Source organism: Tasmannia lanceolata, unplaced genomic scaffold (assembly GCF_043159265.1).
Source record: "Tasmannia lanceolata isolate RefF3 unplaced genomic scaffold, GAP_Taslan_0.1 ptg000029l, whole genome shotgun sequence".
Classification (NCBI taxonomy): domain Eukaryota; kingdom Viridiplantae; phylum Streptophyta; class Magnoliopsida; order Canellales; family Winteraceae; genus Tasmannia; species Tasmannia lanceolata.
Genome location: NW_027518706.1, coordinates 5,052,656 through 5,071,585, shown reverse-complemented (window position 1 = coordinate 5,071,585; position 18,930 = coordinate 5,052,656). Strand labels below are relative to the sequence as shown.

The window sequence follows — 18,930 nt, the reverse complement described above, 5'->3', positions numbered from 1 at the left end:
CTCCTCAATGGATTGGAATTAAAAACTTTTTTCTTATTTTCATGTGGTTAGAGTAGAGTAGAAGGTGGTGCTGTACCATTCACCCTTCCTAAAACAGGGTATTCTTCACCCATCTTTTAGGACCGTAGTTCTAGGCTTTATTCTTCACAAAATTGGTTTTATATTACACATCATGGAGTAATATAAAACGTCCTTTATTCCTCTTGCTTAATCATAGTTAGCAAAACTCTGTTTAAAACGATGTTATTTTTTCTTTTTGTTTTATTGTTGTGCCGTTTAAAACTTTTACAACGAATAAAACTCTATTTTTTTGAGGCAAATGTTTTAAGCACGTTTAAAATGCATTTTAAACATTTTAAACACGTTTTTCCGGCCAACTTTCTAATTTTCGCACCACCATATTTTGTAAATGACAAAATTCTAAACTCATTTCTTGTGTTTCTTTTTTTTACTATGGATTTTTCAACCAGTACCGTATTAAACTCGAATTTTTGCTGTACCGTTTTTTTTTTTTTTTTTTTGTCGAATCACATTTTGCTAACTATGGGATTATTCGGTTTGTGCGTGACGAGTCCAATAACGGGAAAAAATCAAGGGGTGGCCTAAAGGAAGGAAGAATCAAAGAGAAAACAAAACAAAACCTAAAAAATTCAAAGGAGAATAAAAATAAGAAAAGTAGGAGAGTGTTTCTCATCAAAATAGGCCTATCTCACTCCGTACAAACTTGGAGAGAGGGTTTCTCCAAGGCAGAATGTGAAGAAACGCATTCATCACATACAAATTCAAATGAAAGGAGAAAAAAGGAGAATGAAGAATAAAGCCTTCTTCCACAAACTTATCTTTAATTTCCAACATGTAGCTACCTTGTTTTAAGTAATAGCTGGGTAATCATCTTCCATAAATCTCGCAAGATGGAATGATCAATGTATTGCAGTGGAAATCTTCACACTCAAGATTTGATAGTAATTTTGTATTAATAGGTGAAGAAAATATAGATATGAGAAAAAACATTACTTGCAAGTGGCACCACCAAACAGAACACATTTAATATAACATTAACTTACAAATACATCGAAGAAAAAACATGTAAAATTGTAATCTTTGTCCAATGGGAAACAAAAGCGGATGTAGCAGTGAAATTATTTTTCCATAGTATCTCCAAAATTACTGAGGTAAGATAAACCTTCACTGACAAATAAGGCCCTATTTCATCATTCTCTGTGGATCCCAGCACCAAGATATATGTTTCTAACAAAACACATTTCCTTTACAACGTCTGCCATCTCCATTCTCTCTCTCGGAGATTCTGCAGAACACACCACTCCAATCCTCACTAAGGATACCAAACACTCTTGCAAACGACGTATCTTATCATTGTAATTCTCAGCAATGTTAGTGGCTCTTTCTTCATCATCTTCTAAAAGAATTAATGGATCCAGAATTTCCATCACTCGATTAGGCAAAGACAACTGGACAAATTTGTGAAGACTTAGGCCATCCTTAAACATGTCATCTGTGGGGCGCTTTCCAATGAATATCTCCAATAAAAGAATCCCATAGCTATACACATCTCCGGCTGTGGACACATGACCACCTGCCCCATATTCTGCAATTCCACACATCTTTTACACTTTTTGTTGTGATAAAGGATAAAAGATACCAGGTAGAAACTAAAAGTAAATATGAGGTTCGATTTTGAAGAAAAAGAAGGAAATTTTATCTAAGAGATGATAGATAATTGAATGATCTCTTCACATTTAGAAACCTGCGTTGCATGGAAAGAGTCTAGAATTTTTAGAGAAACACATAAGAAGCGATTTAACACAATGAAAGAAAATGTAGAAGTTATGTCCTATGTTGCATTTTTACAGGTACGAGTGTTAGAATCTGACATGGGTATCTAGTGTCAAATTCAGAAAACCTAAAAAAGAATGATTTGTAGATTCGCCAAAATATTTTAATCATTTGTCAAATGTTAATTTTTTTTCTTAATACTATTATTTTAACCAATAACATATTTAAATTTTAATAAGTTAAGTACATATAATGTTTTATTTCTTTTTAAAAAAAATTACTAATAGGATGGGTAAAATTCAAAATGTGTGATAATTATAAAGTTGTGGCAGTAGCATCCAGAAAAACAGAAAAGAGATAAAAGAGATCGACTGTCATAGAGACTCCAGCAAGTTTAGACGTAAGTGTCCCACACGGGTACTTCACCCATTTAGAAGAATCCATATAACATGGGTTTTGGCCAATCAAGTCATGTAAGTGATGAATAGCATTCCACTATGTATTACTCAAAACTGCTAGCCAATTTTGGTTCTCAACATCATTTTTTCATCTGAAACCAGCCAAGTCTCAGTGATTACACATGCAAAAGCACTACAAAAATAGATCAAATTAAACTTCATACTATTTATAAGGTAAAAAATACGTAGAAGTAGAAGGAAATGAAATGATGTCATTTTCTAAGTACAAACAAAATAGTTGTAAATATCATCTTTAATTTCACTTTCATGTTGACTTGGGAGAGGCAACTTAAAAGGCAATTGTTGAAAATCCATTAAACACGAGAAAGTAGAATGAATAGTGCACGCCAACCAAACATGTCTCGAAAAGGGAAATGGCATCATTTTACCTTCCTTTCCAAGGGAAACACTATTTCAGTCCCAACATTAATCCAAAAGTCTCGTATTTATTATTAGTAATTATTAGAAACCTCCTTGATCTATATTTATCAAACACCTTAAATTTAGGGATTATGGGCCCTAAGTCCTGGACATGACTCTTTCTAGAACCATATAACCAGACTAGGAAAGTATCGCTTGTCATGTGCTCAAGCTCTTTTGGAGAACCTAATTCATCTTTCTTCCAAACCACTTTTCTTTGAAAAAAATCACCAAAAGTTGAAATGTTTGACTAGGGATTTATAGAAACAACTATTTAATAGAAAGAAAGCAAGGGTTCTAAGTGTGGGAACCATCCTCCACTGACATCTAGAGGGAAGTGTGTGCACCTTCGGCAGATGGTGTGAAGTGAACTTGTGATGCTGCAATTGGGATCTTTTGCGGCACTCATTAATCTGGAAATCCTTGTGTGGCCGATGCCAGAAAGTGGCTACTTGACCCCCACCCTTCGTCCGAACCAGTGGAATGAAAACAAATACCTAACTCTATGTTTCTTCTTTTTGAAATTTGGCATTGCATTAATAGTCAAAAAGTATTGGGCGGGGATGGATGTTCCAAACATGATACTTGAAAGTGGTCCGCATACCCATTACAAAGCCTGTTAGATAGGTGAGATAACCGGCGACACGACTAACATGGACTCCCAAAGGACTCCTTCCTTTGCTAGAATATCCGCCGCCTCATTAGCCGATGTAAGCCCAAGGGTTCCCAAGGGTTAATCATTCACCTTACCTTCTTGTTTTGATGCTGGCAAACCAAATTGATTAGCATTTATGGACTGATGTGTTGCTTTGAGGTGTTGTGTTATGTTGTATACAGGATTTTCATATCATAATCGTCATTACACAACTCTTCACATTACATGGCTTGTGGATCAAGGAGCAAAGTAACCAAGAGCTTGCACCTACATTGGACACTTCCTCATTTGAAGATGTTCAAGTCAAGAAGCTCAACATGAAGATCCCACAAGTTCCTAAGCAAGTGTCAAGAAGGAGCTTGGAGTTGAACATGCCATGGTGACACCTCATGTACCTCAACATGCATTGGAGATTGGAGGAGACGTCACAAGAGCCAAGACAAGATCAAGATGTTCACTCAAGCCAAAGAAGTCCAAGGAAGTCCAAAGGAGCTGATACATTCAAAGAAGACTCAAGGTTCTTATTTTTAGAATGTATTTAGAGTCCTCTCGATTTTATGTAAAATGCAATTTCAAATGGTTTTCATACTTAACTTTTTACATCTTTGAAAACGATATACACACCCAAAAATGTGTTTGAAAACCTAGGACTTAAGCCCAAGACCATGGCCCAAAAGCCCCTGATTTTTAAAGTTAAAAATGGAATTTCACAAAGAGCCGGTCGACAGGGCTTTTTCGGGAGACCACGAGATGGAACCTGGAAGTTCAGGACATCTCAAAATTTATCGAGCTGGTCGACCGGGCCAATCCGGTCGGCTGCGGATTGATTTTCTGAAAATTCAGAAACATCCAGGTTGGGCTTGGCGGACAACTGCAATGGGTGGGTCGACTGCGGATAGGTTTTTTAGCCGAATTTTTGAGCTAACAGGTTAGCCTCACAGGACGACCGCCATGGGGCTAGTCGACCGCAACGGTAATAAATTTGAAAATATAAAAGGGCGCCCGATAGGGGCGGGCGACCGCGGTGGCTCAGTCAACCGCGACGGTTGGGCAAACTTGCCGTTGAGGCATTTTCTGCTTGACTTTTTCAAGCCAGTTTTTTACGGTTTTACCCCCAAATAGTCATATTTTCAAATACACTATATATAGATGATTAAAACCTATCTCTAGAAGCTTTTGAACATTTAAGAAAGATCAAAATCCATTTTTCTTGAGCTAAAACCTTCTATCAAAAGCCAAACCTCTTTGATCTTGCATTGCACATTTTCTCAAGAGGTACTCCATATGCTTTACATTTTGTCTTTCCTTGGAGTGTTAGTGAGCTATTAAAGTTTGTAATCTGCCTATCTAATGAGGCATTAAAAGTTTTTCATTTATTTTCTTCATTGTATTTGAAGGTCTCCTCTTCGGCCCGGCAACAAAGGTGAAGACGCTGTGAGGGTCTACTCTTCGGCCCGTTAAGAAAGGTGGAGACATTACAAGAGGGTGTGATCCCTCGACATGGCTTTGTACGAAAATGGGTGTGTCCCCTTTGGAGTTTGAGAAGTCGGGTGTACGGCTTGGAGATTCGCCCGTTGAAGAATCTCATCATTTTAGTGAAGATCCCAATGAGGTAAACTTGGAAGAGTGAAGTAGGTCTTGTGATAGACCGAACCACTATAAATCTTGTGCCTTGTGGGTTGATTCTTCTTCTCCTTCTCATTTGCACATTGGTGATTGGTAAACTCTACCATTTCTTGTATTTATGTTATATTAAAACAAGGGTTAGGGCAAATAGGCTTAAAGTAATATCTAAACCCTAAACTTCATTATCTTGAATATTTGAACAAGGGTTAGATTAATAAGTGCTTAATTAGTAAATTAATTTTCATAATCCATTTAATTAAGCCCAAAATTTTTAATTGACCAATTCACCCCCCCTGGGTTGTCGCACCTGCATTTCAGCTGTCCTACGATGCTCAATCCTTGGCTCCAATAATCTTATTAAGTCCAAAATCTCCACAATTAATGCAGTAACCACAAAATTTACAGATGCAGTAACCACAAAATCTACAGATGCAAGAGGAGAGAGGGTGTTATAGCTTCGTGGATGATTAGTTGCTAAATGTTCGGCTTTGTCACACTCCTCAGAGTGTTATACCTTCGTTCAAGGGTGGTTGCCGATCGTCCAGCTCTGGACAATCTTGGCAAATGGTTCACCCAAACTTTGAAATGGCAAAGGGGTTGCACACATGGTTTCAGGTTGTGGCAATAACGCCTAGCAGTAGTGGGATCTAATCAAACAAGGGCTCGTCCGATTGGCCAACTCCAGGGCATTTTGGTCTTTTTTGAAAGTTGGATAATTTTGAAAAAAGGCACTTTTCATGGTACTTTTGCGTCTTTCATTGGAATATATTTTCTCTCATGGGTCTTTGGGGTGTTTTACTGCTCTAGCTCATTTAAGAAGCACGATTTGATTCATCATTGGAGTGTTGGGCCATTTTTTGTTGAGAAACATTAGTCATGGGTTTTTTTGGAAATTTATTTACAAAATTTCTCATTATTTTCTAGTAATATTAGAGATTTTATTGAATAATTACTTCTCCGATTTTTTCCAAAATTATAACTTTTTAACCATTTACTTGATTAGCATTTTCTACACAACTATTTTGCATAAAGAACTCATGGTCATAGGTACTAAAAATGCCGCCTATTATTCGGGTGACATGTACGAGACCACTTGATGTAAAATAAGATTCCTATATACTCTGTCAATAAATATAGAAATGCTATCAAGTAATTTTTTTGGTTCAAGATGCTAATTTAGCCTTTGTTGCACTACATTATATACCTAATAAGTGAGAAATATTTTAAAAAACTCATTGAGAATAGACAGGATGACAAAAATTGATAAAATTATTACCTGGAGCAATGTACCCAATAGTTCCCTTTAATCCAGTTGTGCTGCTTTGGTCTTCAGATGAGCTCTGAATGACTCTTGGATAAAACTTAGCTAACCCAAAATCACCCACATGAGCATTCATGTCTTCATCCAAAAAAATGTTGCCTGGCTTTAGATCACAATGAGCAATCGGTGTATGGCAATGATGGTGAAGATAATCCAGCGCAGAAGCTATGTCAATTGCTATGTTTAATCTCTTAATGAAGTTTAAACTTCCTAATTGATGTTGCCCATCTAATTTTGAATGCAACCACTTCTCTAGACTCCCATTTGGCATGAACTCAAGCACGAGAGCTTTGAAAGCATTACCTCCAAAATCGATGCTTGAACAAGAAGTTATGATCTTCACAAGATTTCGATGACGAATGTTTCTGAATGCGTTGCATTCAGCTATGAAACTCTTTGAAGCTCCCCTTAAGTGAAGATTGAGCACTTTGACAGCAACAATATTTTCATTGCAACTGAGGATTCCCTTATACACTGATCCATAACTTCCCGTGCCTATCAAATTGGTTGAAGAGAACCCATCTGTTGCCTTAAAGAGCTCTGCATAAGAAACCTTTAAATGCCGGCCGTCCAAAGAAGATAGGGAAGATGGTTTCTTCCTTGACTTTCTTATCCAGTAAAGTGAAGCAGGGACACACAATAAGAAAATCAAACATACAACCGCACTTGCTACTAGGATGATTACTCTAGAAACATGGGCTTTTCCTCGTCTGCCATTAGCTCGCACTGGGCATGTAGGCAACTTTAATTCTGGTATACCGCCACAAAGATTATCATTTCCCATGACTGAAATTGTACTAGTATTTCCAAAGACACCTTGTTTTGGTACTTCACCCTCAAAATTATTGAAAGACAAGTTTAGATATTGTAGAAACTTAAATCCCTCTAGATATTTTGGAATCTTCCCTGAGAAGTTATTGTATGAAAGATCAAGGACTTCAATGGATGTTAATGTAGTAAAAACTGACGAAATATCTCCTCGGAAGGCGTTATCCTGCATATAAAGTGCTCGCATGCTCTTACAATTTGCAAGAGTGCTTGGGATTTCACCTGACAATTTGTTCTGAGAAACATCCAATAGCGCTAGAATGTTCAAGTTACCCACTTCTGATGGGAGGGAGCCAGTAAAAAAATTTTGAGACAAAAAGAGTGCAATTGATAGCGAAGAAAAGCCAATAATTTGTTTTGGAATTGTATCTGTAAGGTTATTTCGACAAAGGTTCAATCTTAAAAGTTTTGTACAGTTTGCAAGAGATAGAGGTATGCTTCCTTGCAGGTTGTTTAATCCTAAATGGAGGTCGGTCAATTGAGTAATATTTCCGATATTGTATGGGATTTTCCCGGACAAACTATTACCACCCAAGTAGAGTTGATGTAAGTTCTGAAGCATCCCAATTGAAGTGGGAATAGAACCCGTGATGAAGGTTCTATATATACCCAAATGATTTACGTTGATGAGATTCCCGATCTGACTAGGGATGTTACCAGAAATTAGGTTTTCTCCTACTGACAACCGAAAAAGTTGAGTTGAGAGATTGGCTATGGAGTTGGGAAATAGGCCAACAAAATGATTTCTCTGTATGCACAACCAATTTAGGTTACTACAGTTGGTCAAAGAAGTGATAAATTTCAAGTCCTCAGCTCTACCAAGGCCTAGGTAATTATAGCTCAAGTCAAATCTGACTAGATTCTTTCCCCATCCAATATTTTCAGGCACTGGTCCGCTTAACTGGTTTTCTTCCATTTCAAGCAATTCAAGACTTGAAACATTGGATAATGAATTTGGAATGTGTCCGGTAAATTGATTGCTTGCTAAAGATAGAGATTGGAGATTAGGAAGAGAGAATCCTATGTTGGGTGGAAGGGTTCCGTGTAACTGGTTATCTGCCACGACAAAATCTTCAATAAATGAGAGATTATTATAAAAAGAGGAAGGAACCGTACCAGATAATAAATTTGCAGAAAGGACGATCCATTTCAAGTGATTAATTCGGGCCAGGTCATCTGGGATGTGTCCCACCAACATATTTTCCCTTAAATTTACATACATGAGAGACGAAACGTTCCCTAGTTGAGGTGGAATGCTCCCTGTAAGAAGATTAGGACCCAGAAACAACAAGGATAGCTTCGGTAGAGTGCTAAGTTGGATGGGAATTTTCCCTGTCAACTCATTGAAACTCAAATGGATGACTCTGAGGTCCCTACAGTGGGTGAGATTGGATGGAATTTCCCCTCCCAAGGAATTATGGCTCATATTAAGATGTTGCAATCTCAATAGACGGCCAATATCTTGGGATATTTGGCCATTGAAGCTGTTTTCTTGGAGGTGGATTTCCTTAAGGAATGTGAGGTTGGATATGGCAGGAGACAAAGAACCCACCAATTTCTGCCCACTAAGGTTCAATACAGTGATCCTTTGATGCCTCCGACCGCATGTGACTCCATTCCAATTGCAGAAATGGAGAGTATGGTTCCATGATAATAAGGCTCCAAGAGGATCACTCCTTATACCATCCTTGAAGGCGAGCAGAGCCAATCGATCGGTTTCGTTTCCTAGTAAGGTGGTGGTGGTTGCAGAATTCGAATTTACTATGTTCATGGCAAAGAAGAGATTTACAGAGAAGATAAATGACCAAAGCACACTAAGAAGACTCATACCTGGTAGCTGCGGGTTGAAGCTCTTCTTGTGCTGAGCAAAGACGAGATTTTATTTATTTTTTGTCTCCCAATTTCATTTGATCACACTCGACTTTTATACAGAACGAAATGATGATGCATTTACTAGTCACATGGACAGACGATATAGCCGTCAATTGACTTGACCTCATCAATTCATTCATTTATTAGGTCTTTAGATTATATAACGGCTCAGAGCTTTTGGCGGTGTTGGTGTTGGTGTTGGTTTTGGATTTTTAGAATCAATTTTGAAATCAAAAACTGATTACTGGACTGAAATTGTGTTTTAGCTTGCGTCCAATTATCAATTTTGGACTACAAATCTATTCTAAAACGGCGACCCACTGCACGAGGCTCCTGCCATTGCTGGGCTTGGGGAGGGCTAGATACACACAGCCATTACCCGTGATCACCATGTCACAATAGAGCAACCATACCGTTGCACCAAGGCTCGGTCTCGACTAAAAATCAATTCTAAAAATCCAAAACAAAAATGGGCTTAGAATACTCCATTGCTAACCATTTTTAGTGAACGAGAGTTTGCATACGTATCAGCAGACGGATTGTAGAGCATTGGTTTTACTAGCTAAGGACCTGTTGGTTTTGGGTTTTGAGAATTGATTTTAGTTGAAAACTGATTATATCTGATTATATCTATTCTCATAAGGGGCGAATTTATCGTCGAAGGGGCAACTTTATCCGCTCCCACCGAAGGCTAAAAATTCGCTTGTGAATAATGAAGGCAGATATTTTTTTCGCCCCCACTGTAGGATAATACACCCTACTGTTAACGTGAATTGTGGACAGACTTTAACGCTGTTTGACGTCAAATCATGTCAGACTGGGGGCGCATTATCCTACAGGGGGTGAAAAAATCATTGCCCATAATAAATTGCTCGACGAATTGCCACTTGTGGTATATGATTCTCGTTCATACACTACGGGAGCATACGCATCACCACACGTCGGACAGAGAGAAACAGATAAAAGAGTAAAAGTTATAAGGGAATTGCCAGCGTCCATCCCAAGAGGGTTTTCGCGGCTGGTCTGTAGCACATCAGACCAGCCACCTAGTTAATGAGGCAGCTGGTCTGATGTGCTACAGACCAGCCGCGAAAACCTTTTGCGATGGAGCTTAGCAAATCCCAAGTTATAATAGAAGTGGTGTTGAAAAAGGTTTCAATTTTTTAGAAAAGCGGTGGTTTTTAAAATATAAGAAAAAGACCAAAACAACGTCATAGATGACGAATTTTTTTGTCTCCCAATTTCATTTTATATGGAAAGAAATGAAAATGTATTGACTACCAATTACATTATATAACGTTTTTTTCTTCACTCGTGCCAAGAAAAAAGTAGTAGCTTTGGCCTTGCTCGTGTTTGACGAAAGCCTCACCTATCATTGAAATTTCCACTCCAAAAAAAACCATCAATTGACTTGACTTCATCAGTTTATTTATTAGGTCTTTAGATTAAATAACATGGCTCGCTCAAAGCTTTTGGCCTGTATGGGAATCTAGAAAGATGAACAGTTATTAGAAGCATGGTTTTAAATTTCGACCGAAATCTGAAATTTCGGACCATGGGAATCTAGAAAGATGAACAGTTATTAGAAGCATGGTTTTAAATTTCGACCGAAATCCGAAATTTCGGAGCATGGGAATCTAGAAAGATGAACAGTTATTAGAAGCATGGTTTTAAATTTCGACCGAAATCCGAAATTTCGGACCACGGGAATCTAGAAAGATGAATAGTTATTAGAAGCATGGTTTTAAATTTCCACCAAAATCCAAAATTTCGGATTCGGTGGGGACTGAAAACAAGCATTGGAATGGCATGTTGGTAAATCTACTAAGTTCCCAAACAACTAGCTGATATAGCCTAACGACTATTTTTTCAGCCCACTCCAGTCGACTTCCCCAGTCGAATGGGGTAGGGCAATCACTTGGCCCTGCTAGTTTGCACATTTAAAGCTCAATGTATTTCAATCTTTTGGGAGAGTTGGCTAGGTCTTGTCCCATGTATATTATCACGTTAAGGGACACTAATTAACTTAAATAAGTGCCTCTAATAACCTCAAAACAAGAAGAGGACTTTTACATTCTAAACAGAGTTGAACTCAACTTGATCTTCTCTTAAACTTCAAGGTTTCAAGTCCATCTTGGCTCCTTGGATCTCCTAAGTCTTTGGCACTCAAATATGCTCTAAATTAGCTCCTTTGACTTTATACAAGCATCCTTGAATTGCACAAAGAACACAAGATCTACTACCCAAACATTCAAACATATTACCGATATAAAATCACTTGTGTTTGGATCTAGGTAGACAAAATGATGGAAAAGAAATTCCATGAGAAAAAGTTCTTTGGAAAAAAAATTCCACATCTAGAAGTTTAGCAATTTTCCTTGTAAAGAGAGGAGATTTTGGAATTTGGGAAAAAAATCATGAAAAATAAGTTTACCAAACAACGAAAAATTCATTTTCCATGGTAAAAATTTGCAATGCGTTCAAACAGCCCTTACGAATTCATTTAGTTGCTTCACTTTATTAGGAAAGTGCAGTGCAGGGAAATGATGTGGAGAACGAATTGGAAAACCTATGAGATGAGTGTTTAGTTGTCAGCAAACTGTAGAGAAAACCCGTACGGGTGTGGCTCTTAGGGTAATTTTGACGCGAGTTCAAATCCCCGTGGCTTACCTGATGCATGTGGTTTATGGGTGATTGCGTGCACTGTAGGGAATAGTCCCACTCTAAAAATTGGCGTGGGTATAGCCTATGCTCAACTCAACTCATCTAAGCCTTCGTCCCAAACTAGTTGGGGTTGGCTAATGAATCCTTTAGAAAAATTTCATGAAGAAGGTGAAAGGATCTACCTAGCCCAAATTGACTAAGTCTAATCCTGACACTAGTTGGGTTCGTCTACATGGATCATTTTCTTCCATTCTCCCCTATCCAAGGTCATGTTCTCTGTTATGTTCCAAGCCCTCAAGTCTTTCCTCATTGTTTCTACCCAAGTTGTTTTCGGTTTGCCCCTACCTCTTTTTACTCCATCAACTTGGCACTAGTCACTTCTTCTTACTGGAGCATCCAATGGCCTGCATTGGATATGCCCAAACAATCTTAAGCGGTGCTCTCTCATCTTCTCCTCAATTGGTGACACCCCCACTTTTTTACAGATGTCTTCATTTTTAATTCAAAATTTCAGGGGTCCAAAACCGGTACCGAAACTGAAATTTTAAACCATGATTAGAAGACCACTCTAGTGTGTGTTCAAAGTTTCAAACTTATAGCCAGTCTGTCAAATGGGACCGAATTACTAAGAGAACATCCGGTTTGACTGATTCAAGGATGTGACATTACAGTTTCCAATCGCGAGAAGGTGGAGGATAACCACTTGGACAATGGAGGACCTGAGAATAAGGGAACCCATCATGGGTAGTTACAAAAAAAGTTCCCGGCCTCCAAGAGAACGTGGGGTAATGAAGAACGGTTACCAGAATAAAGCTATATAAGGAGACATTTGTCTCCATGGAAGAGGTCACAAAACCAAATCCAAACATGTTTTTAGCCTTTTATCTTTTTTTTTAAGCACTTGAACCCTTTACTTTTTGTAACTGTAGCTATACTTGGATTAAGTTAGCAATGAATTCATCTTCTCTGGTGAGTCTATCTCTTTAACTAAACTATACCTCGCACTAGCGTTTTGTCTGTGTCCCTTTTGTCATTTAGCTTGAGTCGAACGATCTGCTGACCCTGAGAGTCTCTATGTTTAGAAGTCACGAGTACACCTGAAAAGTCCTTTCCATCTGTGTAAGTAAAGAGGAACCCGCACACACTCTCACACGCTCCACACGCACACACCAAAATCAGATGGTCACACTGACTGACCGCACAGGAGCACCCCTCCATACCAATCGAAAGCCAACACTCTTTTTGGCACGCACAGTGGACACGATGCATTGCATAGCATTTAAATGGCTCACAATACATGACGTAAAACTACGGGCCCCAGTTTCCCAGAATTCTAGTGACTCTAATGTTTCCAATAGTGTTGATATACATGATAAAGTGACTTCTAATTGGGAAAATCCTTTGCTAGACCCTTAGGAAGCATATGGACGGGAATTCCCATAAGTTGTCATAAATGGCAGCTCGCCAAATTTCAGAAGTGATGAGGCCCTTTCAGTCCTCTAGCGAGATTTTTCTAAGCAGGTAGACAGACTATTCGGTTTTCTATCCGAAGAAATGGTGCCAATTGCGCCAGTACAATCACCTCTCTAGCACGATAACAAGCATGTCCTGTAGCTAACGTACTGAGGCTGTGCTTCCGAGTACTCCTACCAGTTGGAGGGTGGAATTAGGTTCGTTCAGGTCCGGCTTTTATCTAGACTGAGTCCTAAAAATGACCGAGTCAACAAAGTATATAAAATCTTGAGTGTAGGGTTTCCATTGGGGGATAATTATGTTCATCTAGGTCCTGGTCCAACTCATGACTGAGTCTACAGAAAACCCACCAGTCTCAAACGGAATTAGGTTCGCCAAGGTCCAACTTAATCAGTCAAAGATTTTCCGAGTCTCCTACACTCGCCCAATAAAACTTTGTATCTTTGAAGAAAGAAAAACAAAATCCCTTCAAAGAGGGTTATAAGTTGTAAAGAAGATGTACAAAGAAGTCCTATATCCAAATCTTGTTCAAAGATGAGAGAGGAACAACTTAAGTTGATTCACTCTTTTAAGACGTTCCAAATAAGTTTTAGTGTTCTTGGTTCATTTAGAATGGTTTAGTAACTATATATATATATATATATATATGAGAAAAGTGTTCCTGAGGTTAACCTCATATAGCTTATATGAGGTGGCGCTCACAAAACATATGGGGCCCACATTCTTAGGATGATCCAAAGCATTCATTTGAAAGGCCCCATCATAGATAGGGTGTGTACAAAAAATTAGCTCCATTGGATTATCCTAACCCATCCAATAGTGGAGGGCAAAATGAATAGAATCTTTTTGTCCACAAATCTGCCCATTTTTCCTCCACTTTTAGAGGGGTTAGGATGATCCAATGGAGCTGATTTTTGGTACACACTCTATCTATGATGGGGCCTTGCAAATGAATGGTTTGGATCATCTAAACAAAGTGGGTGCCTTATGTTTTGTGAGCGCCACCTCAAATGAGCTTATATGAGGTTAACCTCAGGAACTCTCTCTCTCTCTCTCTCTCTCTCTCTCTCTCTCTCTCCATATATATATATATATATATGGGTCCCGCTGGGTCCCACTTAAGCGCACCAATGGGAGACGTTATAAGCGCACCAAAAAAATGGTGCGCTTAAGCTCACCAACAGTTTTCTCATATATATATATATATATATATAGAGAAAAGTGAGTCTGGTCTGCCGACCAGAAAAGTGATTTCTGCTCCTTCCATCGTTTTAGCCGTTAGATCATTATTAAAAAATCGTGGCCGTTGTTGGTTTGCAGAAAGCAAAAACCCATTCGTTTATGACAAAGTTGCAGAGGGCAAAACCCATTCGTTTCTACAAATCTGCAGAGGGCAAAAAAACGAGTGGTTTTTGAAAACCCATTCATTAGAAAAAAACGACGAAGCAAGCAAAAACCCATTCGTGTTCTACAAACCAGCAGAGGGCAAAAACCATTCGTTTTTTTCAAAGTTGCAGAGGGCAAAACCCATTCGTTTCTACAAATCTGCAGAGGGCAAAAAAACGAGTGGTTTTTGAAAACCCATTCATTAGAAAAAAACGACGAAGCAAGCAAAAACCCATTCGTGTTCTACAAACCAGCAGAGGGCAAAAACCATTCGTTTTTTTCAAAGTTGCAGACCCACGACGAAGCAAACCCACCTCCATATGTATAACAGGTACTTTCTCTCTCACTCTCTTCTTTGTTTTTCCGGAAAGATCTGTAGAGATCTTTCAAAAAACCGTACCCTTCTTCTCCTAAAGACCCATTTCAAAACCCATTTGAAGAAGGGTACGGTTTTTTGAAGGTTCGATCTGTAGAGAAGAAGAAGGGTACGGTTTTTGCTGGGTTGGATCTGTAGAGAAGAAGGGTTATGGTTTGGTTATGGTTTGGTTAGGTCGTTTTTGAATTTAGTGGGTTTAATGTTTTATGATATAATGGTTGTTGAATCTGGTGATGTTTATTGTTGTTAGATGTATGTGATTTTGTTATTTTTTCCTCTGATTTTGCATCTTTTATTTTCAACTTATCTTTTTTTTATGTTTTGGTTAGGTCTGTTTTGAATCTAGTGGTTTTGATGCTTTATGTTATAATGGTTGTGATTCTGGTGAAGTTTATTGTTGTTTGATGTACATGATTTTGTTATTTTATTTTTTCAGCTAGACTATTGTTGTTCTGCTTCTTCTTTATTTTGAACTTCTCTTTTTTATGGGAGTTTGGTTTGAAATTGGAGTGGCACTTTGTATTCAAAGGAAATTTTGCTGCTTTTTGCCTGTTCTAGGAAATGTTAATTTCAGAAGCATCTGTGATATTTTGATACATGAGTAGCAATTTTATGTTTTTTTTCCAATTGATATACATATTACATTTTCAGTAAGATTTAATGTCAGAATTGGGTACATTGTTTTTTCCTTTTTGTTGGCATTGAGAGGCAGTTATGTTGCTCAGATTTCAGAAACCACAATCTTGGGTTTGGGGTTCATAAACGTTTAGATATTTGCATTTCTCAGTTTTTATTTATTTCTTTTGAATCTAATGTGGGAGGCCTTGACTTTGATGTGATGATCCTGCCATTCTACTTTCCGAGTTGTATTGTCGTAGCAAATTTTTTTTATTGTCAATGAACATCAAAAATAGATTGAACTGGTTTTTAGAGGTTTTGACAAATACTCGGATGATCTCATCTTTCCGGTTCATTTCACAAGGTTTTTCCATATAGCTTGGTGCATGTTCTTATTTAATTTTGGAGGAAGGTAAAATAAATTGATGGCTTCATCTTCAAATAGTGATGGAAGGTCAAGTATGTTCAGAATCCCCGTACTTAAATGTAAATGTCAGAAGAAAGCTACCTTGAAAATAGCTGAGACTGATGTGAATGATAACCAAGAACGGGTCTTCTACTCCTGTCATTTCAATGTAAGTATTGAAGTTTATTTGAAATTTTTTTTCTTGGCAATTTCAAAGGTCCAACTTACATATGTATAACGCACAGGATGGTATTACATGGAGGTGCAATTATTTTTTATGGGTGGATGATGTTTTAAACAAGCCGGAATTTGGGTGCCAGAGGGAATCCAATAACCATCAGAGAAGGTTGGGAGATGAGGTAGCCAAATTGAATATGTCGACGCAAGAGACGAAGGAAGCGGTAGCTGAATTGGGAGATGCATTATCCAGATTGGTTGGGTGCCAGAGGGAATCCAATAACCATCTAAGAAGCTTGGGAGATGAGTTATCCAGATTGAACATGTCGATGCAAGAGACGAATCAAGCAGTAGGTGAATTAAAGGTGTTGTTGCGATGCTCGAAAGTACTTGAGAATGAAAAGGGGTGGAATAAAGCAGTTGGAGTTCTTGCCTTTTTGTTCTTGACTTTTTGGTACCTATTTCAGGGTTTTTGAAAATGAAATGACTATTTGTAGGAATACGTTGTAAAGAGTGTGTTTTTGTTCTTGTCTTCTTGTTATTTCTTGAAGTGTAGTAAGACTTGTCTTTTTTATTTTGAAACACCATTATCTATTGCACCTATGTTCTTGTCTTCTATACTTTTTTATTTCGAAACACCATTATCTATTGCACCTATGTTCGTCATGGTCCCCACCACATGATTAATTTGAATGATCCGAACCCTTCATTTGAAGGGCCAGTGTGGCCTTATAGCATTTGTGCCACGGAGGAAGCATATCCCTTGGTCTGGATGAAAAAATATAACCTTTTGTAATTATTGCCATCACAATACAATGATTTTTCATTTTGCAGGATATGTTGATAGGTTGTTTGGATCGGCTACTACCCAGAAAATCAGGTTCTGCAGCTGAAAAATGAGCTCAAAAGAGAATTGCTTAGCAGTTGAATTGGTACTAGAGATTTCTTAGAGTTACAATAAATGTCTGAAATATCAATATTGGAGACTGTAGTGTGGCAATCAGATAGATCTTAAGAATACAATTGCATTGGTATTTTAAGCAAAGGTAGAAAAATTTGTAGTTGAATGAAGTTACTGTATGAAGAACATGTAACTGCACATATCCTACTTGGTCACATGTGTAGGTTTTGTCGTGGGGTAGTTAATTAATGTATGAACTTTTGCAATCGTTGATGAGCATGGTTGAATATGTAGGGCAAGTTATGATCAATAATATTGAAATTTCCAAGTTTTATTTTGTGGTAAATAAATTTCAAACAACGAGGAGACGAGGCAACTCTTCAATCAAATATTATCATTTCAACCGCCCTTGTCTAGACCTTCTCAAATTCACTATCATATGACATTACAAAGTAGCATGAATGTTGTCCTAGAATGGCCGCATTTGGCTGTAAGTTTTCTCCTTAGTAGGCATCTTTCCCCATGCCCTACATTCGGAAGGTGGAGTGGTGTTATACGCTACAAATGGATTCATTCATGTGGGTACAGAATAGATATTGGTCACCTAACTGGGTTGTTCGCCAAACATCCCTGGATTATATTTATAGCTCAGTCATAGCCGCATTTGATGGGAACTGTACAAATCCAGGGATTCCCATGTTATTTTTTAAGGCAAGGATCCAAAACTGACCTTTCTCTTGTAAATAGTTGGAAGTGATTCTGTCTTGGCCAGGGAGAAAAAAAAAATTCATGGAAAAGAAAATTAGAGGGTCTAATAGGTTGCAATTTTCATAGAAAAAGAAATATGAGTGAACCAAAATGCTGGAAAACTCATTCTCTAAGGAATTACTTTTTACAAAGAAAATTGTCCCTCCATCCAAGGCTCTTGATGAATTTTCTATATGCAGTGGTAAAGAGGAAAATTAGAGAGATCCGAAGTTCCTCTGTTTTTTAGAACTCAGATTCAGTGGCCTCTGCACCTGTTAATGCTTGAAACAAGTAAACGATCACAAATAGTGGCATGTGCACCTGTTCATCCTTTCTAGTTCAAAAATACATTGAATGAGAAAAAAGGAAAACAACATTTGGGAGGGCTGGTAAAAGAAAAAGAAAAGGATTGACAGAGAACGAAAAAAGAGAAAGAGGTGGGAAGATCAAATAAAAATCAGGACACTGGAAACATATCCAGCATTTCCAAATTTATACAGTTCACTGGAAACATATGGAACCCTCCAAAGACCAGACCCATGTGACCAGTTTTGCCGCAGTCATCTAATTGATACCCTACCCAAAACACATAGAAAATGAAGCAGCGACAAGAACAAAATCGACCCATAAACTAAAAACAATAACAGATACCCTACCCAACAAACTTTCTTCATTCCCACAGTAAAAACACAAACCACTGCTAAAAACACTTTCTTCTAGTCAGCCTTGCCCTGCATGAACAAGAATAAGGATCATCATCAGGCCGTTACAACTGATACAAATAAACCATTTCATGTGAAGTAGAAATTACCTCCATATTGTTGTTCAATCTATATTCAGTCTTCGTCTTCTTCCTCTGCCTCTTCATCTTCCTCCTCTGCCTCTTCGTCTTCCGCTACGTCTTCATCCTCCTGCACCTCTGTTGTGGGCATCTATGGACACATATTAAAGAAAAAAAGGTACTACATGTTAAATCCCGTGAACAATAAATATTTCAGGAAAAAAAAAGGAAAATGTTAGCAGTAATCCAAACCTTCCTTTTCTTTTGACACGTTGTGTTAAATCCCGGCAAAACTGGCACCCAATGACTCCGCGACTCCCACATTTTCGCTATCCAGTCTTTTTCAACAATGTTATATTTCTCAACCATTACCAGGCACCCAATGACTCCGCGACTCCCACATTGAAGAGTTGCCTCGTCTCCTCGT

The 18,930-nt window shown here is 38.1% G+C and overlaps 1 pseudogene across 1 annotated transcript in view; it reads right to left on the bottom strand.

Annotated features, from left to right (window-relative positions):
* Nucleotides 1-1,027: 1,027 nt before the first annotated feature.
* LOC143858928 (N6-adenosine-methyltransferase non-catalytic subunit MTB-like) overlaps nt 1,028-18,930 on the bottom strand; it is a 28,530-nt pseudogene continuing 10,627 nt past the window's right edge. The window contains exon 6 of the transcript XR_013239090.1: nt 1,028-1,606. The product of XR_013239090.1 is annotated as a N6-adenosine-methyltransferase non-catalytic subunit MTB-like (transcript). The remainder of the gene's footprint in view (nt 1,607-18,930) is intronic.